Source organism: Canis lupus, chromosome 18 (assembly GCF_048164855.1).
Source record: "Canis lupus baileyi chromosome 18, mCanLup2.hap1, whole genome shotgun sequence".
Classification (NCBI taxonomy): domain Eukaryota; kingdom Metazoa; phylum Chordata; class Mammalia; order Carnivora; family Canidae; genus Canis; species Canis lupus.
The window spans coordinates 32,650,031-32,677,739 of NC_132855.1; positions in this window are offsets into that span (position 1 = coordinate 32,650,031).

Below are 27,709 nucleotides of genomic sequence, written 5' to 3' on the forward strand. Positions count from 1 at the left end.
CCTGGGATTGAGACACACATCAGGCTCCCAACAGGGAGCCTGTTTCTCCCTCTGCCCATGTCTCTCCCTTCTTTCTGTGTCTCTCTTGAAAAAAATAAATAAAATCTTAAAAAAAAAAAAAAAAAGAAGGGAAAGGATGCCAAAAAATGAGAGGTGGGCCTCAGAAGGAATACTAGAAAAGGAGAGAAATTTTAAAAAGGAAATTTTTAAAGAAAAAGAAGTATTTCTTTTATTTGAGCTTTCCCTAGAAACAGAGGCTGATACAAATATTTATGAGTCAATAGGTGATTTGGTAGGCAATAATTTGGGAGACAGTGGAAAGAAAGTGAAGAGTGAGAAGGAAGAGAAGGTATCTAAGATACAGAGCCTGAGAGATTAAGTTTCCTTGAAGTTGCTTTGAGAAGTAATCATAAGCAACAAGAATGAAGGGTAGTGGATGAAACAGGAAGGAGGGAAAAACAGGAGAAGATTGATGGATGACTATGACTCAATTATCTTCGGACCTTTTGGGAGACTTCTCAGATACATTTCAGAATTGTTCCTCTGTCTATGTGAGAAAACAAAGGGGAAGAATTGATTCATTTACCTAACATACAACATAGTATAGTGGGAAAATAAATGTAATTTTTAGAGTCAATTGTCCTGAGTTTATGTCATGGTACTCCCTGCTTGCTAGCTATGTGGAATAGTTGTGAAAACTTTGAGACTTTTATTTTACTTATGTAAAATAGGGGATAATATTATATATTTTTTTGCTGGTAAAAACACAGATAACATCTTTAAAATTTTCCAACAGTGAAAGATTTCCAAATGTCTATCTCAAATTAATTATTTCTAAAAATAACAATGACAGGTTTTTTTTTTTGCTTTGAAATTCTAATTTTTCTTTTGTGACACCAAACTTAAAATATTGAACACAGACACTTACTTGATCATTGATTTAATCTTGTATCTTTTTGATGGAAATCGGAGCGTAAAAGACAGAATTGAAAAAAAAATAGCCTTAAATAATTGTATTTCATTAATTGCAAAAGTGGGAACAGGATTTATGACCCTTTCAACATTTTCTCCATGTACATGGATTGGCAAATATAAACTTAAATAGTATTTATTAACTCTTTCAGTATATTTTAATGACTTAATTTTAGAAAGAGTCAAATGTAGTATTAAGTATAGATATTTACACATTCTATAAAGGAAATACAGCCAAGAGATCAAAGCACTTTGAGATTAGCTCTACAATATGCTCTTCATCTATTCCTGATGCCTGCATTCAAGATAAATAAAACCATTTAATTTTTCAGCAGGTTCTATGGAGCCTGTGAATCATGATGACTCACTTTCAATGGGGTTGTGAAATACTTTCCCTCATTTCTTCCACTTTATGGAATGATAGAACCTAAATCTGGCCCAAACTGTAACGTATGTACAGCCTCAATATAAGCTTAAGAAGTCAGAAATCTACTTTGATATTTAAACAACATCAATATTTAATCACTAAATTGTAACAAAAGAAACTTTCACCAACAGAATTTTAAAAATTTTGTAGTCTCTTTTAAATATGAAAGATTTTAGTTATATGTAAACAGATGTTAATCCATTTTATAAGAGCTTGATGGCAAAGGTGACAAAAAGAAAAATGACACTATTCTGTGAATATTAAGTCCTAGATGGTAATTTTTACTTTTCCTCATGTCATACTAGGGAGGAAAAGTCCACTCCCAAAGGGCACATCACCTTCACTCCACTGTCTCACCCACTGGGGAGATTTTGTACTGTCACAAAGACCTTTGCTTCAGGGTAAAGCAGCTGTTCTGGGTACTTGCCAATTGAAGTGATGGTCTAACAAAATCTGTCAACAGAAAAACACATCACATCCTCATATTCCTGTTGTGGTTGCTTTCTCTTTTCCCTTTCAACATACCCCTTGGGACACTGCCTTATACAGAAGGCCAAGAAGGTGACATACGTGTGAACATATGGCCCTGTCCTCCTGGGGTAATGTACATGAAAGCATATGGAGCTGCCCTCTTACTCGTCAGCAAACACAGGAAAGACTTTGCCATACCTTGTTACCTTGTTGATTTTCCATATGGTTCTGAATTGTTTCTGAAAGTAAATGATTTGCACTAATTTCCCTCCAAAATTCCTTCTAGATAGGAAGAAAGATCCTGGCTCCCTAAAATTCAGTAGATAGTTATCTAAATATATGTATTTCTAAAGAAGCAGATTACTACTACAATTACATATATGCATATCTATATATATGTGTGTATGTATGTGTATATATATATATGTTTATATATGTGTGTGTTTGTACATATACCCCTAGGTGAAAAATTACTATTTAAATATTTTTAAGTACTTAAAAAAAGTATTTTATTCTGACATACATTCTAAAAGAATTCAGATTGTTGGGGTTTGTTGTTGTTGTTGCTTTACATTTAGATATTTTCATTCCCTTTGGCTAATTTACTCTTACCATATCCTTTGATTTTAGTTTAGAGCCAATTCTTCCAAGAAGCCTCATATCCTAAGCTTAAGATAGATGAGGCTTCTAGGGACCTTCTTAAACTTTCTTCTTCCTCACAATTGTACTTATCACTTGTTTAAAAACTTGAAACTATTAACCACAACATGTGAACATCATGAGGAATAGACATATCATAGACATGAGGAATAGACATTAAAAGTACCTTTTTCATCAAGATACCTCTTCCATGACTAGAATGGGACCATGAAAGAGGTAAGTGATTAATTAAAATGAAGAAATGCATTCAAATAGGTAAAATTTTCTAGAGACCTAGACAAAGACAATATTAATAAAGGCAGAGGGGAAATTTTGCAGTAGAAAATTCAGCATCTAGGGGTGCCCGGGTGGCTCAGTTGGCTAAGCATCTGCCTTTGGCTCAGGTCATGATCTTGGGGTCCTGGTATCCAGCCACACATTCAGCTCCCTGTTCAGCAGGGAGTCTGCTTCTGTTCTCCTTCTGCCCCTCCCTCTACTCATGTTCTATTTGTCTCTGTCTCTGTCTCTCTCAAATAAGTAAGTGAAATCCTTAAAAAAGGGAGACAATTCAGTATCTAGTAGTTGAAGTGATTTGGGATTAAAGAACATAGCAGAAACAGAAGTAATCTGTTGCCTAGTTTATGATGATGAAGAAAGAGAATACATAGGAACCGAGAAGGGATTTTTGGTAGGGCTAGAGAGAAGAAAGTGGCTAATAATTACTTTTTTTTTTTTTTCCTCCAGTGGCCAAATCTGGTCACTTCCTTTCTTTCCAGAATTTGGGATAAGTGATATCATGCCACTACAGGAAAAAGCAATTATTTTGTGTTCCAACTTCCTATTACTCACAGACTTAATGATCTGTGGTCCCTTGCTGCCCTGATTCAACCACAAGGCTATCCCAGTTGATAATCTGATATTGATAAACCAAGTATTTATCATCAACACTCTAAATACCACATACTTGAGACTCTCCACAGAGGCTTATAAATCTTTCTGTCTCTAAAATATGGTGTTGTTCTTTCAATTTCATGGTGTGGCTCTAGAAAGTTACTCAGTATAACATTTTGATTGATAAGGAGCTCTCTTCTTTGGTCCCTGCTTTAACTATGCTTTTCACAGATCATTATTTTTGGTTGATTTCTCAACAAAGTCTTTAGGCCAAGAGATAAAGAGAGGAAATATATTCACAATATTGAAACAAAACAAAACAAAACAAAACAACAAACCTGTCAACCAAGAATACTATACCTGGCAAAGATGTCCTACAGAAATAGAGATAAAGATTTCCCCAAACATACAAAAGCTGAGGGAGTTCATCATTAGATCTGCTTTACAAGAAATGCTAAACAGAGTTCTTCAAATGAAAATAAATGGGTGCTAATTAAAATTGTAAAAACAGATGAATATAAGTATAAAACTCCCTGGTAATTGTAAATAGACAGTTAAAGTAAGATTCACTAATATTGTAGTGGTGGTCCATAACTTACTTACAGTTCTAGCTTACAAGTTAAAAAACAATGTATTAAAAATAACTATAATAATAATAAGCATAATAATAATTTGTTATTAAGATATACCATATAACAATATATAAATTGTAATGTCAATAACCTGAAATAAAAAGGAAAGAAATAAGTATAAAGTTTAAAGAATGCAATAGAGGTCAATAATATTAAAGTGAAATAGGGTGCTATATATATAACACATTTCTTGCAAGCCTTTGGTAGCCACAAAGAAAAAACACATAATGATTAAAAAGTTATGATTAAGAAATCAGAGCAAAGCATTATAAAAGTCATCAAACTACAAAAGAAAATAGCAAGATAAGGAAAGATGGATCTACATAAGAGAAAACAATTAGGAAAAGGGCAAGAGCAAATCCTTACCTACCCATAATTACTTTAAATGTAAATGTATTACAGGGAAACCTGGGTGGCTCATATATATATAACAAAATAGAATTTATAAAAATGGCCAAAAGAGACAAATAATGTCATTATATAATGATAGAGGGATCAATTTATCAAAAATATATCGCATTTATAAATATTTGTGCACCCAACATCAGAACACCTAAATATATTAAGTAAATACAAACAGAACTAAAAGAGGAAATATGCAGCAATGCAGTAATACTTGGGGACTTTAATTCCATAATTCAGCAATGAGTAGATTATCCAAAGGACCAGTAATAAAACAGCACATTTGAACATCACTGTAGAACAAATGTACATAGTACACATATACAGAGCATTCCTTCAACAACAGCAGAATATATATTTTTCCCAAGCACATATGGAACATTTTCTAGGATAGATCCTATGATGGGGACCAAAACCAGCTTTAATAAATTAAAAAAAATTCAAAATATACCAAGGATCTTCTCTGATCATAATGGTCTAATACCAGAAATCAGCAACATGAGGAAAACTGGAAAATTCATGAGTATCTGGATATTAAATACCACATTCTTAAGCAACCAATGGATCAAAGAAATAAAAAGGGAAATAAAAGAGTATCTTGAGAGAAACAAAAATGGAAATACAACAGCATACAGAAAAGGCAGTTCTGAAGAGTTTACAGCTACAAATTCATATATTAAAAAATAGAAAGCTCTCAGACTAACTTTACATGTAGAGGAACTAGGAAAACAAAGACAAGCTAAGCCCAAAGTTAGCAGAAGGAAGGAAATAATAAAGATTTGAGCAGAAATAAATAAAAGAGTACAGGGAAACAATGGGAAAAATGAATATAGTTGAGTGTTGGTTCTTTGAAAAGATAAAATTGGCAAACCTTTAGCTAGACTAACCAAGAAAAAAAAAAAAGGAAGAAATCATGGGAAAAATAATAAATGAAAGACAAGACTGTATAGCTGGTACCATGGACATACAAAGGATTGTAAGGGACTACTATGAAGAACTATATGCCAACAGACTGAAAAGTTTAGAAAAAAATTGATAAATTCATTTAACAGACCAACAATGAGTAAGGAAATTGATTCAGTAATCAAGATTCCTCCAACAAAATAAAGACCAGGATCAGATGGTTTTATTGAATTCTACAAACACTTAAAAATAATTAATGTCAAATATTCTCAAACTTTTCCAAAAACTCAAAGAGGAGGAAATAATCCCCAACTTTTTTTATGAGGCTAGCACTACAGATACCAAAGCCAGATAAGGGCACAAGTAAACTATAGGCCAATATCCCTGATGAACATAGATGCAAAAATTCTAACAAAATACTAGCTAAGTCCAACAACACACTAAAAATATCACACAGCATGAGTAGTGGGATTCATCCCTGGGGTGAAAGATGGTTCAACATATGCAAATCAATAAATGTGACACATCATAGTACTATAAGATGAAAATCTTATTAGCATATAAACAGATGTATATTATATCAACAGATGACAAAATTTAACATCATTCATGATACACACTGTCAACAAATTTGGTTTAAAAGAAATGTAGCTCAATTAATAAAGTCCATCTATGACAAACCCAAAGCCAACATCATACTCAAAGGTGAAATATTGAAAAATTTTTGCCAAAGATCAGGAACCAGACAAGTGTGTCCACATTTGCCACTCCTATTCAATATAATGCTGGATATCTTAGCCAGAGCAATCAGGCAAATAAGTGAAATAAAAGTCATCAAAATTGGAAAAGAAAAGGTGAACTTTGTATATTTTCAGATGACAAGAGTTTATATGTGGAAAATCCTAAAGATTCCACCAAAATGTTGCTAGAATCATCAACACATTGAGTAAATTTTCAGGATAAAATATCAACGTATAAAAATTAGTACAACTTCTAATACACTAACAATGAATTAACTGAAAAAGAAACAAAATAATCCAATTTATAACATTATCAAGAACAATAAAATACTTAGAAATTAACTTAACCAAGGAAGTTAAATATTTCTACATTGAAAATACACTCATGGCAGAAACTAAAGACATAAGTAAATGGAAAAATATCCCATGTTTATGTCTTTAAAGAATTAAATTGTTAAAATATTTATAGACAGAAAACCATCTATAGGTTCAATGCAATATCTATGGAAACTCCAATGGCATTTTTCACAGAAAAAAAGAATCCTAAAAATTTCATGGAAGCACGAGACCACAAATAACTAAAGTGATTCTGAGGAAGAGCAACAAAATTGGAGGCATTATGCTTCCTGATTTCAAACTATGTTACAAAGCTATAGTGGTCAAAACAGTATGGTACTGGCTTACAAAAAAAAAAAAAAAAAAAAAAAAAAAAAAAAGACACAAAGACCCATTGAACAGAACTGAGAGCCCAGAAATAAAGCCACACATATATAGCAACACATCTGATAGAGGAGTCAAGAATCCTTGATTGGGAAAAAATAGGCTCTTCAATAAATAGTGCTGGGATAAATGGGATATTTACAGGGAAAAATACAACTTGACTCCTATCTTACACTACTCATCAAATCTAATTTAAAGGATTAAAGATTTACATGTAAGACCAGCGACCATAGGACCCCTAGAAGAAAATCTAAGGAAAAATCTTGATGTCTCTTAGCAATGATTTTTTTAATATGACCCCAAAATACAAGCAATAAAATCGAGGTTAAAAATGTGGACTATATCAAACTAAAAACCTGTACAAAAAAAAAAAAAAGAAATGAACAAAATGAGAAGGCAATCTATGAAATGGGATAAATTATTTTAAAACTATGCATCTGATAATGGGTTAATATCCAAAGTATCTAAGGAACTCATACAAATCAATAGCAAGAAACCCATAACAATTCAAGTTAAAAAGAATAAATAGAGAAACAATAGATATTATTCCAAAGAAGATATCCAAATGTCCAAAGACACACAAAAAACACTCAATATCTCTAATCGTTATGAAAATGCAAATCAAAGCCACAGTGAGATATTACCTCACATCTTTTAATATCACTATCATCAAAATGAGAAGAAATAATAAATGCTAATGAGGATGTGGACAAAAGCAAACCCTTGTGCACTGCTGGTGAGAATGTAAATTTGTACAGCCTCTGTGGAAAACGGTATAAAGGTTTCTCAAAAAATTAAAAATAGTACTACCACATGATACAATACTTCCAGTTCTATTTATATATCTGAAGAAAATGAAGTATCTCAAAGATATCTGCATCCACCATTTTTATCATAGCACTATTTGCAATAGCCAAGGCATGAAAACAATGTAAGCATCCATCATTAGACAAATGGATAAAGAAAAAGTAATCTGTGTGTGCACACACACACCCATGAATACCATTTAGCCATAAAAAAATAGGAAATCCAGCCATTTGCAACAGCATGGATGGAACTTGGTGGCATTATGCTGGAAGTAAGTCAGGCAAATACTGTATTATCTCATTTATATATGGAATTAAAAAAAAAGTGATCAGATTTGTGGCTGCCAGAGTGCTGGTGATGGGTAGCGAGAATTGTGTAGAAATTATCAAAAGGCACCAACTTTCTGAAATAAAATAAGTTCTTAGCTGTAAAGTACAATATGATAAAAAAAGGAATGTTAGCTATCATTAACATTTGAAGGTTATTATAAGAGTAGATTGGAAAAGTTTGCATCATAAGGAAAATATTTTTTTAACAATGAGAGGTGATGGATGTTAACTAAACTTATTGTGGTAATCAGTTGACAATATATACGCATATCACATCATTATGTTGTACACCTTAAAGTCATGCATTATCCTACATCAAGTATATTTTAAGAAAACTGGAAAAAATGAAAGAAAAATCCTTATCTCTTTTTGGATTGTTCAGATCCAATGTAATTGAATCTAATGTAATGTACTTAATGTATATATTGAACTTAATGTAATTATCTTTTTAAGATTTTATTTATTTATGAGAGACACAGAGGGAGGCAGAGACACAGACAGAGGAAGAAACAGGCTCCTCATAGGAAGCCTGATGCAGGATTCAATCCGTGGACTGGGATCACACCCTGAGTCAAAGGCAGACGCTCAAACGCTGAGCCACCCAGATGTCCCTGAACTTAATGTAATTATTTATAAGATTGGGTTAAATCTACCATCTTGCCATTTTCTTTTTGAAACATAGGATATATTTTTTTAATTTTTCATCTTTTTCTGTGTTTGTTTTTGATTAGTTGAGTTTAAGTGATATACAACTTCACTTTTATTATGGGAACATTAACATAGCATATTTTCTTTTCCCTCCAATACATTGTGATATTTCTGTCACACTTTCTTAATTTTTACAAACTCCAAAATACATAGTAATAAAATTTAATAATGTCTTAGTTTTAGAGCAACTTTAGATTTATAGAAATATTTTGGTAGTAGAACTACTTCCTGTGTAACTCAAATTCAGTCACCCTATTAACATCTTGTGTTAGTAGGATATATTTTGTCACAATGTGCCTTACTTGGCATGTTTCTCATGTTTTTATCATGATTAGAATTAAGTAACATATTATTGAAACAAAGTCCACTAAGACACAAAGTCCAATTCTTATCACATAGCATCGGGAATACAAAGTATCAATATAACCTCTGTTGATGTTAACTTTGATCACCACACCTGAGATGTGTTTGTCAGGTTTCTCCATTGGTAAGTTACTCTTCTTCCTCCTTTTCCATAATGTACTCTTTAGTAGCAAGTCAGTTTGTGCAGACCAAACTTAAGAAGTGGGTTTATGTTTCATCTCCTCTAAGGTGATTATATGAAATTATTCTGCATGGGATATTTGTCTAATCTCTTCCATATATTTATTAAACAGTTGTTATTTATACAATATTTTATTAGTGTGGGCTCATGGATATTTATTTCATACATTGGGTTGTAATACTACTTAATTTTGTTGATAAATTTTTTACCTTTGATCACTGATAGTTCTTTCAGTTGGTTTCTGCATCCCTTTAACATATCCCCATAATTTTTACTCTAGGTTTGTGTTGGGGGTTTTATGTTTTTTTTTTTAATTCTTTTTTTTTAAGATTTTTTTTTATTCATTCATGAGAGACACAGAAAGAGAGAGAGAGAGAGGCAGAGACAGAAGCAGGCTCCACGCAAGGAGCCCAACGCGGGACTCGATCCCCGTGCTAAACCACTGAGCCACCGGGGCTGCCCGGTTTTATGTTTTGACCCACTTTCTTACTTTCTGCAATTTCGGGCTTATTTTGTATATTTCTAACCCCAGCCCTAAAATCAGCTATTTCTCTAATAAGTTCTGTTTTTTTTTAATATATATATTTTTAATTTTTATTTATTTATGATAGTCACAGAGAGAGAAAGAGAGGCAGAGACACAGGCAGAGGGAGAAGCAGTCTCCATGCACCGGGAGCCCGACGTGGGAATCGATCCTGGGTCTCCAGAATCGGGCCCTAGGCCAAAGGCAGGCGCCAAACCGCTGCGCCACCCAGGGATCCCAAGTTCTGGTTTTTAATGGAGAATAGTATTATAAATTATAATCTGGGCACTGGGTGTGTCTCTTGCTATGAGGTTGTCATTGATTCTAGGTCCTTTTAGCTGACAGATGAAGGAGATATGTATGCGTATGTATACTAATCTACATATTTGCACATATTGAATGTCCCTTATATTCAACTAAGTCTCTTGATTCTGGATGATGAAAACATAAATGGGAAATGGTTGCCTTAAAGCTTCTTCTCTTTGTTCTTTTCAGAGAACTTGATTGTTTGATCAGCATCATAGAATTTTATCTTATGCATGCCCATTTTGCTATTTGGATAAAAATTTAAGGAGACTCTATGAGGATTTCTATGGCTTTTTTGTGCAGTTGTGCTCTCTGTTATATTCTGTCCTTAAAATTCTAGTCCATCCTGCCCAATTGTCTCCTGTGACAAGAATGCTGTGTTCTGTTTAGGTTCTTGTATTTATGCAGGAATTTAGAAATTGACCCCAGGCATAAAGATGAAATTTCTTCCTCAAAAGAATTGATCAGTTAAGATGTCATGTTGTATACTTCCTTAATCTAGTATTATTTAAATATTCTACCTATTCTAGAGATTTTAGTAGATATTTCACAACAGGGTTGTGACCAAACATGTTTGGGAAACCTTGGATTCAAATAGATTTTTAAAATTATTTTTAATATAAATATCCAAAATGAGAGTGCAGAAGTCATTATTTTTACACCTATTTAACCAGTGAATATTATTTATATAAATAAAAAATTTCACAGTATATTATTTATTAGATAGAATATAGGTAATACTTGTCACCATGTACATCACATGGTGAGCTACAGAGGAAGGGTCCTCAGATTTCAAACATGCAACTTCAGGAATTGGAAATTAATTTTAAATTATATTTACTAAAGCCTCTTTAAAATTTCATTGTTTTTCTTGCAAGGAACTTTTCATCAATCAATTATGCTTTTATTTCCTTTTTTTCTCATTGAATATGCCACTTCTTTCATATATGAAAGTTGTAGAATTCTATATTCTTTTCTCTCTTCTACCTCTTTCTGCTTATTTTTCTAACTTGAATGAGCAAATCCATTCATTTTTCTGAACTCTGTCTTTATCTCCCCACAAGGCTGAAGACTCTATTTTGATTAAACTTTCAGTTTTGATTGTTTTCTTTCTCTATCCATTTTCTTTTGTGTTGAGCAATTAGACTCCATATTCTTTTCTCTGACCCCAAGATTCTATATTTCAATTGATGTGTTCAAGTATCAGCCAACTTAAATACTACTTTGACAGACATTTATGACAGGTATTTGACAGATAACTATTTCCACAATGGCCTTTCTATACTCTCAAACACAAGATTCCCTGAAACTACTATATCTACCAGAATATTATCCTACATTTTCATTCATCTATTCTTTCCTCTAGAGCTAACTTAGTTGACTTAAAATGTCTTGGTGTCTCTCTAACATACAACTACATCCTTTTTAGTGGCTATTTCATTCCTAAGTAATAGTTGAGTGTCCTTTTCCTTAGCTTGCTGACTGGTATAACTGCAAAAGCCAGCCAGAGAATATCACAATTTTCTCTGGAAACTCTTTTGAAATAAATCATGAGTGGCTGCATATATAAAGCTCACATAGTGTTCTTTTGTTGCTCATGTCTGAATAACCATCTAACACATCTATTCCCAAGGTCTTTATAATTATGGTTCAAAAAAAAAAAAAAACCACCCATGTATTTCTACAGACTTACACCTTTGAATCTGATTGTCATAATGGAATTGTTCTTTACTGGATTGTCTCTCATCTCAATTGCAAACCATCCTGAGCTTATTTTAGGAACACCTGGCTTCCCCTATTCTCCTATAAATTTCACTGTTGTGGAGTACAGCCTTCTATTTCTCTATTCACTCCTTGCTCCTCATTAACCACCATAATCTCCTCTCTGGAAAGTAGCACTCCTGCCATTCATTAAAAAAGCCTATTTAATTCAATGTTACATGTACCTTACATTTAAAGGAATGTTTCTAGTTGTATAGTGAATGTTTTTTCCAATGCCATGAGAGTTGTAGTACAAGTGAAATCAATGGTAGAAAGGGTAGAGTGAAGGTGGAGCATCTGAATACCCTGATAAACACATCATTGCCTGAGCAAGATTTCAGACTGATTCTAGCTAGTTTGGTCATCTGTTTGCCTTAAAAGCCTGAGAAGATATACTCTTTCTGTTCCACAGTCCTCCTAACCCCTGTGACAATCCCCACATTTTAACATGATTAATTTTTTAGGAAAGAAACAAGCAATTGTTAAGAACACAAATTCTGAAATCAGCTGACCTGACTCTGCTGACTATTCTTCACCAGATGCGTATGTTTTGCCAAATTATTTCATTCCTCTAAGCTGCAGTTTTCTCATCAAAAAATGGACAAATTATTTGAGATACCTCATAGAGTTCTTTCAGAGTTGAATGAAGTAATTCACATAAGGCAGACAGCACAATACCTCACAATAAATGCTACCATCTCTTAGTCATTATTTTCCTTATTGTTTATTAATGGTAAGGATTTCTTCTATTTTGTTTTTCTATTTTGTAAAAATAAATTTCAAGTCTTAACTAACAATGAGTAGGCTTTAATGTTCATCATTTGGAGAAATCAGAACTACATTTTTGCCTTCTGTATTTTCTTGTTCACCTCATGATGCTATTGGTTCTATTTACTGGTAACACCTAAATTTTTATTCAACCTTAATCGGGAACGGACTAGTCATAATAAAGATGTGATTTCAAAGTCACAAGGGAATCTCATACCAAAATTATTGCTATCTCCCAATCAGAAAATTGATGCCTAAACAACCACACTAACTGATGCATAAGACTTATAGAAATTCCAGGTTGTAAGAAATGTCCAAATTCTTTTAGAGAAAGGTCAACCTTAGAAGAAGTGACTTAGTTAAATGATATAACTAGTTAGTGTCTAATATGTGACCAGAAAACAGATGTCATGAATCTGGTTCAATATTATCTCTGGCATGATTTTTTTTTTTTTGGTTAGGACTTATCAATATATGTTTGCTTTATTTTTATTTTTCAATTTGTTTTTAAGTTAAATTTGCCAACATATATAACTCCCAGTACTCATTGCATCAAGTGCCCTCCTCAATGTCCATCACACAGTTACCCCAACCTCCTGCCCATCTCCCCTTCCACAACCCTTTGTTCATTTCCTAGAGTTAGGAGTCTCTCATGGTTTGTCTCCCTCTCTAATTCTTCTCACTCAGTTCTCCTCCTTTTCCTTATAATCCTTTTCACTATTTCTTATGTTCCTCGTATGAGTGAAACCGTATGATGATTGTCCTTCTCCGATTGACTTACTTCACTCAGCATGATACCCTCCAGTTCCATCCACATTGAAGCAAATGGTTGGTATTTATCCTTTCTGATGGCTGAGTAACATACCATTGTGTGTGTGTGTGTGTGTGTGTGTGTGTGTGTGTGTGTGTATACACACCCCTGGCTATTCAGGGTCTTTTCTGACTTCATACAAATCTTAAGATTATTTGTTCCAGTTCTCTGAAGAAAGTCCATGGTATTTTGGTAGGGATTACATTGAATGTGTAAACTGCCCTGGGCAGCATTGACATTTTCACAATATTTATTCTTCTAGTCCATGAGCATGGAATGTTTTTCCATCTCTTTGTGTCTTCCTCAATTTCTTTCAGAAGTGTTCTGTAGTTTTTTTGGGTATAAATCCTTTACCTCTTTGAGAAGGTTTATTCCTAGTTATCTTATGGTTTTGGGTGCAATTGTAAATGGGATTGATTCCTTAATTTCTCTTTCTTCAGTCTCATCGTTAGTGTATAGAAATGCAACTGAATTCTGTGCATTGATTTTGTATCCTGCCACACTGCCGAATTGCTGTATGAGTTCTAGCAATCCGGGGGTGGAGTCTTTTGGGTTTTCTAAGTACAGTTTCATGTCATCTGCGAAGATGGAGAATTTGACTTCTTTGCCAATTTGAATACCTTTTATATCTTTTGTTGTTTGATTGCTGAGGTTAGGACTTCTAGTACTATGTTCTATAACAGTGGTGAGAGTGGACATCCCTGTCCTGTTCCTGATCTTAGGGGAAAGGCTCCCAGTGTTTCCCCATTGAGAATGATATTAGCTGTGAGCTTTTCATAAATGGCTTTTAAGATATTGAGTGAGGAATGTTCCCTCTATCCCTATACTTTGAAGAGTTTTAATCAGGAATAGATGCTATATTTTGTCAAATGCTTTCTCTGCATCTATTGAGAGGATCATATGGTTCTTGTTTTTTTTCTCTTGTTGACATAATCTATCACATTGATTGTTTTATGAATGTTGAACCAGTCTTGCATCCCGGGGATAAATCCCACTTGGTCATGGTGAATAATCTTCTTAATGTACTGTTGGATCCTATTGGCTAGAATCTTGGTGAGAATTTTTGCAACTGTGTTCATCAGAGATATTGGTCTATAATTCTTTTTGGTGAGATCTTTTTCTGGTTTTGGAATCAAGGTAATGTTGGCCTCATAAAACAAATTTGGAAATATCCCCTCCTTTTCTATCTTTCAAAACAGCTTTAGTGCAATATTTATTGTTTCTTCATTACATGTTTGATAGAATTCCCCTGGGAAGCCATCTGGCCCTGGACTTTTGTGTCTTGGGAGGTTTTTGATGACTGCTTCAATTTCCTTGCTGGTTATTGGCCTATTCAGGTTTTCTATTTCTTCCTTTTCCAGGTTTGATAATTTGTGGTTTTCCAGAAATGCATCTGTATCTTCTAGATTGCCTGATTTGTTGGCATATAGCTGCTCATAATACGTTTTTAAAATTGTTTGTATATCCTTAGTATTGGTTGTGATCTCTCCACTTCCATATGTGGTTTTATCAATTTGAGTCTTTTTTCTCTTTTCAATAAGACTGGCTAGGGGTTTATCTATCTTATTAATTCTTTCAAAGAACCAATTCCTGGTTTTGTTGGTCTGTTCTACAGTTCTGGTCTCTATTTCATTGAGTTCTGATCAAATCTTTATTATATCTCTTCTTCTGCTTGGTGTAGGCTTTACTCGCTGTTCTTTCTCCAGTTCCTTTAGGTGCAAGGTTAGCTGGTGTATTTCAGTTTTTTCCAATTTTTTGAGGGCTGCTTACATTGAGATGTATTTATTTCTTATGGCCGCTTTTGCCGTATCCCAAAGATTTTGAATGGTTGTATCTTCATTTTCATTAGCTTACATGAATCTTTTTAATTCTTCTCTACTTTCCTGATTGGCCCATTCATCTTTTAGTAGGATGCTCTTTAACCTCCATGTATTTGAGTTTCTTCCAAATTTCTTTAGGTGACTGAGTTCTAGTTTCAAAGCATTATAGTCTGAAAATATGCAGGGGACAATCCCAATCTTTTGATATCAGTTGAGACCTGATTTGTGACCCAGTATGTGGTCTATTCTAGAGAAAGTTCCACATGCACTTCAGAAGAATGTGTATTCAGTTGTGTTTGGATGGAAAATTCTGTATATCTCTGTGAAATCTATTTGGTCCAGTGTATCATTTAAGGGCCTTGTTTCTTTGGTGATGTTTTGCTTAGAAGATCTGTCATTGCTGAAAGTGCCATTTTGAAGTCTCCCACTAAGTTTATTATTATCTAAGTATCTCCTTACTTTGTTTATTAATTGATTGATATACTTGGCAGCTCCCACATTAGGGGCATAAATATTCATGATTGTTAGGTCTTCTTGTTGGACAGACCTTTTAAGTATGATATAGTGTCCCTCTTCATTTCTTACTACAGCTTTAGGATAAACTTTAATTGATCTGATATGAGGATTGCTACCCCTGCTTTCTTTTGAGGATCATTTGAATAGTAAATGGTTCTCCACCCCTTAATTTTCAGGTTGAAGGTGTCCCTAGGTCTAAAGTGAGTCTCTTGTAGATAGCTTATAGATGGGTTTTGAATTTTTATCCAGTCCAAAACCCTGCGTCTTTTGATGGGATCATTTAGCCTATTCACGTTCAGAGTAACAATTGAAAGATATGAATTTAGTGTTATAGTATTACCTATTTAGTCCCTATTTTTGTGGATTATTTCTTTGGGTATCCTCTTTCTTCTACAGGGTAGAAGAAATTTCTACCTAGAAATTTCTAGAATATTGCTTGCAGAGCAGTGTGGTGGTCACATATTCTTTCAGTTTCTGCCTATCCTGGAAGCTCTTTATCTCTCCTTCTATTCTGAATGACAGCTTTGCTGGATAAAGTATTGGCTGCAAGTTCTTCTCATTTAGGACCCTGAATATATCCTGTCAGCCCTTTCTGGTCTGCCAGGTCTCCGTGGAGAGGTCTGCTGTTAATCTACTATTGCTCCCCATATAAGTTAAGAATCTCTTGTCTCCAGTTGCTTTAAGAATTTTCTCTTTATCTTTGAAATTTGAAAGTTTCACTATTAAATGTTGAGGTGTTGAACAGTTTTTATTGATTTTTGAGGGGGTCCTCTGTATCTCCTGGATCTGAATGTCTGTTTCCTTCCCCAGATTTGGGAAGTTCTCAGCTATGATTTGTTCAAATATACTTTGTGGTCCTCTCTCTCAGCCTCTTCCTGAATGCCAATTACACATTTTTCTTCCTTCTCAAGCTATCATTTATTTCCCTAAGCCTTTCCTCATGGGCTCTTGTTTTTCTCTTTTTTCCTCAGCTTCCTTCCTTACCATCAACTTATCTTCTATGTCACTCACTCTTTCTTCTACCTCATTAACCCTTGCAGTTAGGACATCCAGTTTGGATTGCATCTCATTTAATCTATTTTAATTTCAACCTGATTAGATCTCAATTCTGCAGTAATGAAGTCTTTAGAGTCCTTTATACTTTTTCCCAGAGCCATCAGTAGCTTTATAATTGTACTTCTGAATTGAATTTCTGACACTATATTGAAATCCAAATTCTATAACTCTGTGGCAGAGAGTATTGTTTCCGGTTCTTTCTTTTGTGGTGAATTCTTCCTTTTAGACATTTTGTCCAGTGTAGAGTGGCTATATGAGTGGCTGAGTCAAATATATCAACCATGACCTACGTAAAATATACCCTAGATGATTGTGTGGAGGTCAGAGACCAGAAAATAAAAGAAAAAGAACAGAACAAAATAAAACAAATGGACCAGTAAAGTGAAAAACACCTTTAAAACAAAGTAGTCAACATGAAAAGCCAAAAACCAAAAACGAAGAAGAGAAAAGCAAAAGATAAATAAATAAATAAATAAATAAATAAATAAATAAATGAAAGAGGAAAAAGAAATAAAAGGGGGTATGGTGGTGGTGAGGAAGTGGTAGTAGAGAGAGAATGTAGTCTATCTGAGGGGTCCTAGAGGGTGATCCTCCTGGTTCTGAGTATATTTTGTTCTGTACATTAGAAGATGCTCAATCCCAAATTTATACAAACCAGCAATACTTATATAAAGCCTCAACATTGATCACAAAAACAAAGTAAAAGAAGGGGGCAGAATGGGAAGGAAGAGAGAATATAATCTCACAGAATGAACCAGCATGGTATTCCATTTGGTGCTGGGTGTATGTTGGTCGTGTTTTAGAAGATACTGATTTCCACTATTGTAAAACAAATGAGGCAGAAAAAACAAAAATCCATATCTCATATATCAACCAAAATTAAATTGAATACATTGAAGGGAATCCAGAAGTGAAAAATATATCTAAGACATGGAATTGTAGAAATATGAAAGTCAAAAAGGAAAAAAAAGAATAAAAATGAAGAGCTGGTAAAATATTGTAGTTAGAGTGAAGAAAGAGAAAAAATATTGGAAAATTTTAGTCTGATATAAAAACAAGTCATAATGAAAAAAAAAAAAAAAAAAAGAACCCTCTAGTTCTATATACTATGTTCCCTCAGTCCTGGAGCTTTCCAGCACTGCTTTGTCAGTAAGCTTGCTCTTCCCTTTTTCTTCCAGCTGATCTTCTGAGAGTCTGCTGTGCTGATTCTCAGGTGTGTGTATCTGGGGGAGCTGCCCCACCCCCTGCCAGGTGCTGGGCTCAGTGGGAGCTGTTGACCCCACAAGGCCCCTGTTTCCTGGAGGCCCCACTCCGTCCCAGGCACGGAGTGACACCAAGAGGAACACCACCACTGGCGGCGGCCAGATTTCCAGCTCTGGTGTCCAGCTTCCTGCGAGTAACTAACCGTAGTCTCCCAGTCCACACTGGCCTGCATGCTCCTGGGCACAGGGGTGGGTGCACTGATCTGCACAGCTTGGGGGCGCCCTGCAGCATGAGAGTCCTTGCTGTCCTGTGCCCTCCCTGCTTCTGCCTGTCCCAGGGGGAATGCAGGATCACCAGCTATGGCTGCTTGAGCACCCTGAGATCTGGAGCCCTGTGCAGATTTTTAAGAGGAATTTAACTGGTTGTGGGGAGGGAAGAGAAGGAAGGACAGGGGATTAGAGGCATGAGGACCTCCTATCCCCTTGGCCTCCTCCCCTCCTCCCAGGCCTACACTCCTCCAACCCCTCCTGTGTCCCTTGTAAATAGAATCAGACCGGCCAGTCTATTCCTCTCCCCTTCCCTGCAGCCCTCACCGCCCCCCCCCCCACCGGGTTTAAATAGATTGTTATGATTTTTTTCTTAAAGAAAACATTGATTCACATCATCCAAACTGGCCCATACCCCTTCTACAGCTGTGTCCCCACTTCTGTCCTCTGCCCCTGAGGTCTCCTTCCTCCTCTCCCTACCCTGAAGGGCTGAGGGGGTGGGGGTCGGGGTGGGGGGGCTCCTGATGTCTTGGTTTCCACAGTAAGGTTTGCCTGTGTACCGACCTCCATTCAATAAATTATTGGCATGAAAAAAAAAAAAAAGAAAAAAACATGCGCTCCTAGAGACCACCTCTCCCGAAGAGAAGAGGGCACAGCCATCTCCGTCCATTGCCAGGATCTAGGGTAAAGGGAGCCCTGGAGCCGGCCCACTGACCAGGCTGCTCCCGAATGCTCCCGAGGGCTGCAGTGTTCCAGCCCTTTGCTGATACCGGACCGTGGTTTGCAGTGAGCTTTCGTGCAGGCACCCCTCCTCTTTCAGTGACTTGGGGAATCTTGAGGCTTCACTGTCCCTCCTGCAATTCTGTCCAATTTCCCCCCCTTTTTTTTTTAAGATTTTATTTTTATTTATGAGAGAGAAAGAGAGAGAGAGAGAGAGAGAGAGAGAGAAGCAGGCTCTGTGCAGGGAGCCTGATGCGGGACTCGATCCCGGGTCTCCAGGATCACACTCCAGGCTGAAGGCTGCCCTAAACCACTGGGCCACGGGGGCTGCTCTCCAATTTCCCTTCTAAGCACTTTTCCATCAGGGAAAAAAAACTCCAGCGTGGATTTTTAAAGTTCAGGCTTCTCCAGGGCTGGGCTTTCCTGCCCCAGAGACTCTTGCTCCTCTGCTTTAGCCTGGCTACTTGTGGTACCCCTCCTTAATTTTATTCTTTTTTATATATTTTTTCATCTTTCTATCTTGTTAGAAGTGAAAACTTTTCTCTCTGTAGCATTCCAGCTATTCTCTCTTGAAATCTCAGGTCAAATACGTAGGTGTTCAGGATGTTTTGAAAGTTATCTAGGTAAGTTGATGGGACCAGGTGAGTTGAGGGCCCCTTACTCTTCTGCCATCTTGCCCCTCCCTCTTTTTATTTTTTTTAAGTGGATATATTCATTGTTACTAATTTTTTCCCTGTTGGAGGCAAGTCAGGAACCAGTGAAAGATGCCAAAATATAAGTCTGAGAATACTAACAACAGAAAGGGCCAATTTGCAATTTTCCTAAACATTTTTCTACTAGTGGTCTTTTTTCTTCTTTTATTTCTTACTATTTTCCACCCTCAGTGATATCTACCTTGCTCACCAAACACACATGCCATACATGACATAGTGAGACAGTTTATTGCTTTATGACCTTCTGCTTTGGTCTAGATGTATTTTTCCTTAGTTACCTTACCACCTTCGGTTCCTTTTATGAAAATAGCCATGTGTTTTGTTTCTTTGCCAGAGGTTGTTAGGGTGGGATAGGGCTTGGTGTTTATATTTGTTTGTACATGTGTATGTGAGTGGATGTATGGGGATGGGAGAAGAGTTTTTATGAGATGTACAGGATTTTGGGGGTTTTTATCTTTTTCAGTTCTAAAATTTTCTATTAAGTTCTTCTATCTCCAATTATTTTGCTCAATTTTTTTTTTTTGCTCAAACTTTTATTATTTTTTTTTTCAAGAGTGTTTGCTTTCCCATTAAAGCATTTTTATGATGGCTATTTTAAAGTCTTAAGTAATTCCAAAACTTATGTCACCTTCGTGTTAGTATATATTATTTTCTTTCCTCATTCAAGTTGTCATTTTCCTGGTACTTGGCATAATGATTTATGTTTGGATTAAATCATGGGGACATTTTTGTTATTCTGATATGAGATTCTGGATCTTCTGTTTCAGCATCATGCTTCTAACACTGCATCAGAGGGACAAAGAAAGCACTATGCTATTACTGCCAGGTTATATTGAAAATTCAGGTTCCCCATTCATTCTCCACTGATATCCTGTATGGAAGGAGGGACCTCATTACTACTTCTCACATGGCCTTCTTTGGCAAGAGGGTGTGAGTCTTATTACTGCCATGTAGGGATTAAAGTTCTGTCTCTCCACTTGACTTTCTCTGACACCAATGGGCAGAAAGGATCCCTTACTACACCTGAGGAATGGAAGTCGAGGCTTTCCATTTATCTTTGGGGCAGAAATGGGGTTTGGGGGGCTACAGTTTTTTCCATGGTGTTGCCTGAGTATGACAGATTGTAAATACATATTTATCTTGCTAAGTTGCCTCACTCCTGGTCTTTTGGTTAGAAAGATTAGGCTTTACTGGGGCTTTTATTTTGTTTCTGTCTTTCCTTATCAATGTTTCTGAATTGCCAGCCCCTTAAACACCCAGGTCAAAGTATATATGGTCAAAAAGAAAACCTAGGGAAACACCATGCCATTCCTTGGGTCCCAGGTTCCCTAGTCTGTCTTTGACCTTCTAACTTTCAGAGTTTTCTTAGGATTTTTTGCTCTCCTTAACTAAAGGAAAAATAAGAAGTGTGTTTATCTTGTTTGAACTGGAATTTCCCGCTCTCTACAATTCTTATAGTTCTACAACCTAGGACTTAAGAATATTTTTTATATTTTTAAATATTTTTAAAAAGTTCTAAAGATTATTCCACAATACAAAAATTATGTGAAATTCAAATTTCAATAATTTAATCTGTAGTTAAGTGTGTACTAGAACACAGCCCTGCTCATTCACTGTGTATTGTAACTTCTTTCACACTGCAACAGCAGAGTTGAGTATTTGTGATATCACAGAGACCAGATAGCCTACAAGGCCTGAAGTGCTTAGTATTTGGGCATTTATAGTAAAAGCTTATTGATTTCTCATCTTTATGTTCCCCCTAGCCTCACCAAAAAATGTATCTCAACATTCTTATTTATTTTCTCTTCCTCACACCCCAATATTCTTTTTGCATATGTGAGGAAATCACCATACAAGGCTTTCCTCCAGTCAATCCCTGCTTTAGCTGTTCCCAGCCATGCATTCTCATCTAGTTTCTGGCAGGCACTCCAGTCCAATAGGCAGGCAGGATCCAATCACCTCTTTCTCTCCAAAACAGCCTTTTTTTAGGCTTTTAACTAAAAGAAAAAAAAAAAACAAAAACAAACCCGACCAAAAACTAAAAACCAAACTAAGTATGTGAAAAAGTGGTTCTCAGTCATTAGATGAAACACAAAAAAGAACCCTGATTCCTGCAAGATGGGAACAAATGTGGTGATCCCCGCTCTGATTATTGCTTTTCAGGTCACAGAACTATCAGGGAGAACTGGAGAGGAGCTCAGCAGTCTTTTTGAATTGTAGAGACAGAGCTCAGAGTTGGATGGGCCAATATGACAAAGTTTGTAAGAAGACCAAAGATGAGAGTTGCTGTAGAGGGTCCTCTCAAGTAATTAAGCTGAAAACTGATCAGTAACATGCCTGACAGGCAACTACCTTAGGTTAGAAGACAGACCAACCAAAATAGAGAAGGCAATACCCTTGGCTCACAGAGATTGAGGAATAGTATCCTTTTTCACCATCCAAACAAACTACCCCCCTTTTTTTTAAGGACAAACCACTATTTTTTTTTTAATTGGGAATAGATGGGTTAGTTCCTAGAAAGATCTTGTCTCAGTAGTAAAGGAAAACTAACCTTAGGGTAAATGCTGTTCTTGTCTCTCCAAAACAAGCAAACAAACAAAACAAAATGTAACTGAATAACAACTTCAGCATACCCAAAATCTCAAGGTATTTAGGAGAATACAGTACTATATGAAATATAAGCATTCAACAAGATGAAATTCAAAATATCTGTTACCACTTTTTTTAAAGAAAGGAAAATATAGCCTATTGTGAGGAAAAAATGTCAAAAAATCATTTAAAATGAGATAAAAATCATGAAAGGAACCAGACAAAAAGGGTACATACTGTTTAGTCCCATTAATATATAACTGTAGAAAATATTAACTAATCATCAGTGAGAAAGAGGATTACTTATATCCTATGTACCAGAGAAGCAGCAGGGGGCATGGTAGGAAGACATTACTAATGAGTATGAGCAAACTTTTGAGAGTGATGTTCATTGATTTGTCCATGGATACACACATATGTCAAAACACATCAAATTGTACAATTTAAATATGTGAAGTTCATTGTTTTCACACTTTTTTCAAATTTTTTTAAACTTTTTTCAAACTTTTTTCAAACTTTTTTTCGAACATGGAAGAAAATAATCGGAAATGGCAACCAACTCAGAACATGACATAATATAAAAATAACAATGCATTTTTCCTGAAAGTTGCAAGGATTCCATCTATTCACACAAAAGTTACACTGCAATCTTGTTTACAGTTGCTGGACTGAACTACAGGAACAGTTTTTGTTCACTACATCTTGGAATCCTAGTTCTGTGACAACCTCATTCGGGTAGAAACATACTTCTCCATTAACTCCAGTAGAGCACTAATGCCCATTTATGAATGTATAGCATATTAATAAGTCCTACTACTAACTTCTGTTAACATCAGAGTATATAGCCTTTCTGAGTAAGTAGGTAGTAAAGAGATATGGAATTATTTCTTATTAAGTTCCAAGAACTAAATAAAGCTCTGGTAAAAACAAACAAACAAACAAACAAACAAACAAAAGGTTTGCAGGACATTAAAAGGTCACTACTAGAGCTCATACCGTCCTTATAGAGTCTCCTTTCTCTACAGGGCAGTGATTAAGAGCACACATCTGGAATAAAAGCATTCAAATCACAGTTCCCATAATTATTAGCTGTGTGGTGGGGGAGAGTTAGTTAACGCCTGGGTCTCAATATCTCCATAAGTAGACTTAGCACCATAACATTATGCTTTTGTTGGGGTGAACATTGATGAAATCAAAGTGCTTCACCAGTGCCTGACTCATAGTGAACACTGAATCTGTACCAATTCTATTATACCAACACAAATAATATGCCAAAGTAGTATTTATAATGCTTTAATCATCACATGTACATTAGAATCTTTGACAAGCATTGCTCTTATTTACTATTTCTGTACTTGTTGATTTTCATTGCAAATTAATGGAATTATTTATCATATAGAAATACATCCAAGTCATCTTGAACACTAGACCACAAAAAATGATTATTCACAAAAAGAAATAGAAATTTGTTCCGCATGGTGACAATTAGATAACTTATCTCATAAGTTTTTGCTAATTAGTTAAGTCCATTTAGTAAAACTTTTCTACATAATCAGTATTCAGTATTTTGAGGAGGAAAAAACAATTATATACAAATACATGTTTTTAGCATTAGATTCTTTTTTTTTAAGATTTTATTTATTTATTCATAGACACAGAGAGAGAGAGAGGCAGAGACACAGGCAGAGGGAGAAGCAGGATCCATGCAGGGAGCCTGATATGGGACTCAATCCCGGGACTCCAGGATCATGCCCTGGGTTGAAGGCAGGCGCTAAACCACTGAGCTACTCAGGGATACCCAGATTCTTAATTTTTGTAGATATTTTGTTGCTTACAGTGGTGACCTCAATGGAAGGCGGAAACTTAATTCCTTAATTGTGACTTTTTTCCTCTGGTTCACTTTCTAGTCTATTTCTTATTTAATACAACAAAAAAAAAAGGTCCAACTGATTGTACAGTTTATTAAGTGATCTAAGTTTATAAATGTTAAGTCTGCAAAATATATCTCTTTAATGTTCCTAATATTTTGAGACTTTGGGAATGTTTTTGAATATCCATTGAAGTACAACAAATGTCATCATGTAATAATATCTACAACTAGGATAACCATCTCAAAGATTAAGGTTTAGATATAAAAAAAATAAGCAAACACAAAATAGGCTTGAATTTCACAATGAAATAATCACCCTCATCTCATTGCGTGGATTAGCCAGGTTTTCTTTTTCTTCTTCTTCCTTTTTTTTTCTATAACAACAATGTCAAGTATGTGTAGAGCTATTTATAATTTGACAAAGCATGATCACTATTAACTCAATGGTCTTTAATTGTTATTAAGAATTTGACATACGCTCCACCCCCCCCCCAATTATCAATGCTAATTGTTATTAAACCCAAATGTTATTGGGTTGTAGTGTGACCATTCTTATGTAATCCCCAAATGTTATATATTTTGGGCAAACATCATTCAATCCAAAACATGAAATGCAGTAACACCACATTAGGTGATAAACAACCTCAGTAAAGCATTAGTGTCATAGGTTATAGATCATTCTGTCATATAAAGCACTACTCTCTCTTTATCTGAGAAAAAAGAGGAGATATCAAGGATTTTTCTTTTCCAAAATCAAGGAGTTTGAAATTTAACTATCTTCATATTTGATTATGGATAAATGTGCAGATGTTGCACACGTGAATATTTTGAAAATCTAATTATAGTTTCTAAAATGTTTAAAAGTATAGTTTCTAAAATATGTTTCTAGGGATGCCTGGGTGGCTCAGTGGTTGAGTGTCTGCCTTCAGCTCAGGGTGTGATTCAGGGGTTCTGGGATCGAGTTCTGTATCAGGCTCCCCACAGGGAACCTGCTTCTCCCTCTGCCTATGTCTCTGCCTCTTTCTCTCTGTCTCTCATGAATAAATAAAATCTTTAATAAAATAAAATAAATTTCTAAAATGTATAACATATGTAAACATGAGCAAACTAACCTCAAAACATCTAAATCTTTCCTATTTACTCACCTTGTTGCATTTAAATGTTTCCTACCATAGTGGAATATAATATAGTATGGCATTACATAGTTTTATGTTTATACATACCCTTTGCGACTAAATTTCACTGATCAAGGAATAGATTGTGATTGAAAATGGGTCTCAGTTTAAGAGTTTGTGTTTTTAATTAATCTTATAAAGAATTTAAATATATATATATGTAAAATATATAATTATGCAGTGTCTGAATAGGACAAGTTATACCCATTATACAGAATATTAATTTATAATGCATATTAAAAGTTATTTTAAAATTATACAAGACTACCAAACAAATATAATTTGATGTTGCTTCAGAGCCAACAAATGGATTTTGAGATAGCAACATATGTAATTGAAGACATCTGTGAAAGATACAAAGTAATGAGATTAACGGTACTAATGACAGTATTGTCAGCTAAATTCTGATTGAAGAAACCTTTGAAACTTAAATAAACTTAGCTGCACATAATAAATATACGTTTTCCATATCCTTGACAATACCCAAGGTAAATTATGTATTGAAACCCTCAAGGGAAGAAGCAGATTGCATTAAGAATAAAGAATTATGTGCATTAGAAAACAAGTTTGGGCTTCTACTGGATAGAAGTCAATACATGAGATGAAGAAGAATTCACATTCATAATAAAATATTTTTAAGTCATAGAACTACCATGTTTTGTTAAGTCTTTTTTTTAGCAAAAATGGAAATGAGCTAAATGAATATATAAAAAATGTAGTTGACTTGTATTCTGGTAGGAAAGCATTTCCTAATGTACAATGATTACAAATGGCCAAGGTCCCAGTGGCTTTAGCACATGCAATGTCAGATAGTATATTACCTGACAAAATGATGTCTTACTTAGGAATATTATGATGGAGTAATAATGTTTTATGCTTAGTTATCATTACAGACTAATTACATTTTTAACAGGAGGTTTTAAGCATGAAAAAAATCACTAAGAGTATATGGAAGCAAACATCTTTTATTTTCAGGTAGATAGCATTTTATAACAGGAAACAATGCTAGGATATCGTAAACATCTTTTGCCTACCTTTATATTTCAGTAGCTCAATATAACCACATTTCTCCAAAGACTCATTCTGTTATTGAAAGGTAATGGTGGGAACCAACTTAAGAACATGTAAAATGCAAGATTTTTTAATCAATGAGAAGCTATTAATTTAACCAACCCTTCCTGTAATAATATTGAGACAGACTGTCTGCCTGTTTTTACATTATAGCTAGCTTTGCAATCTGTGTAGAATTTAATGAGGTGTGTAATTTTTGTGAATTTATTGATTCTGAGAGATTCAAAGATTTTAATGCTACTGAACTTTAGTATTTTTACCTTTCATTTATCTCATATATGGACAATACTATTATAATGCCAGCTGTTGATCTCTCTGTGCTGCCTTCTATACATCAATTACTTTTCTCTAAATGTACGTGGAAAATGTCCTTAAAAGAATATACAATTTATTCTGTTCCTCTCCTTATTGAGATTCTTTCATTCTCTATATTCAGTTTTCTTGTGGTTTCTCTATTCAGTTAATTTCTCCTTTTGCGTTGCATTATCTCAAACTCCTAGATTTGTATACAGACCCATTATGTCTTGTTTTACCCCTGTAATAACCACATACTTTGTCTCTTGACAGTATTTACATGCCCTAGAAAGTTAAGACAGCTTCAGAGTAATTTAAGAAAGCAGGTAATTCATTAAAGCAAACATACTCTCTATTAATTCTAGTAGCCCAAGAGGTCTAATGTCATTGAATATTTCAGTAAGTTATATGAAAAAGCATAACATGTAATATGAAAACCGGCTTCATAGTAATACATTTTGTGATTGGCCACACAGCACAGTACTAATGGCTATTTATCCAACACAAACCAGAAAATGTTGGATGGGTTTATTTTATTTTCTAACCAATTATTTGAATTATGTAAGGATGATATCTATGATATTTGCATATTGGTAATATCCAAGTTTTACTATGTTTATAAAACTATTTGAATAAAGGCTGCATGTGAGGGTCAGGAGGGCTTCCTTGAAGCCCCTGACCGGCCTGACTCCCCATGGGGTGGCTGTGGCTATATCTGCTCATCTAGTCCAGGACCTGAAAGATGGAGCAGATATGCAGTGACCAGGGAGGAGAGTGACAAATCTTGCTGTCCAGTAACACTCATCTGCTGTTCATACCACTTTGGCTAGGCTCTCTCTCCCCCTTGTCAAATTCTGCTCACAATCTACCTACTTGAACATTATGAAATAGGAGAAAACCTGTCTAATTTGGGAATTCTGGCACTGATCTGCACCTTGAGGGGGGTCTGAGGACACAGAATGACTACCCTGAGGTCAATCGGCCGAGAGGAAACCCCACTGAATCTCCCAACATCCAGCCGGGAAGGTCCTCTGCTATGGGCCTCTCTTGCCACACTGCCCA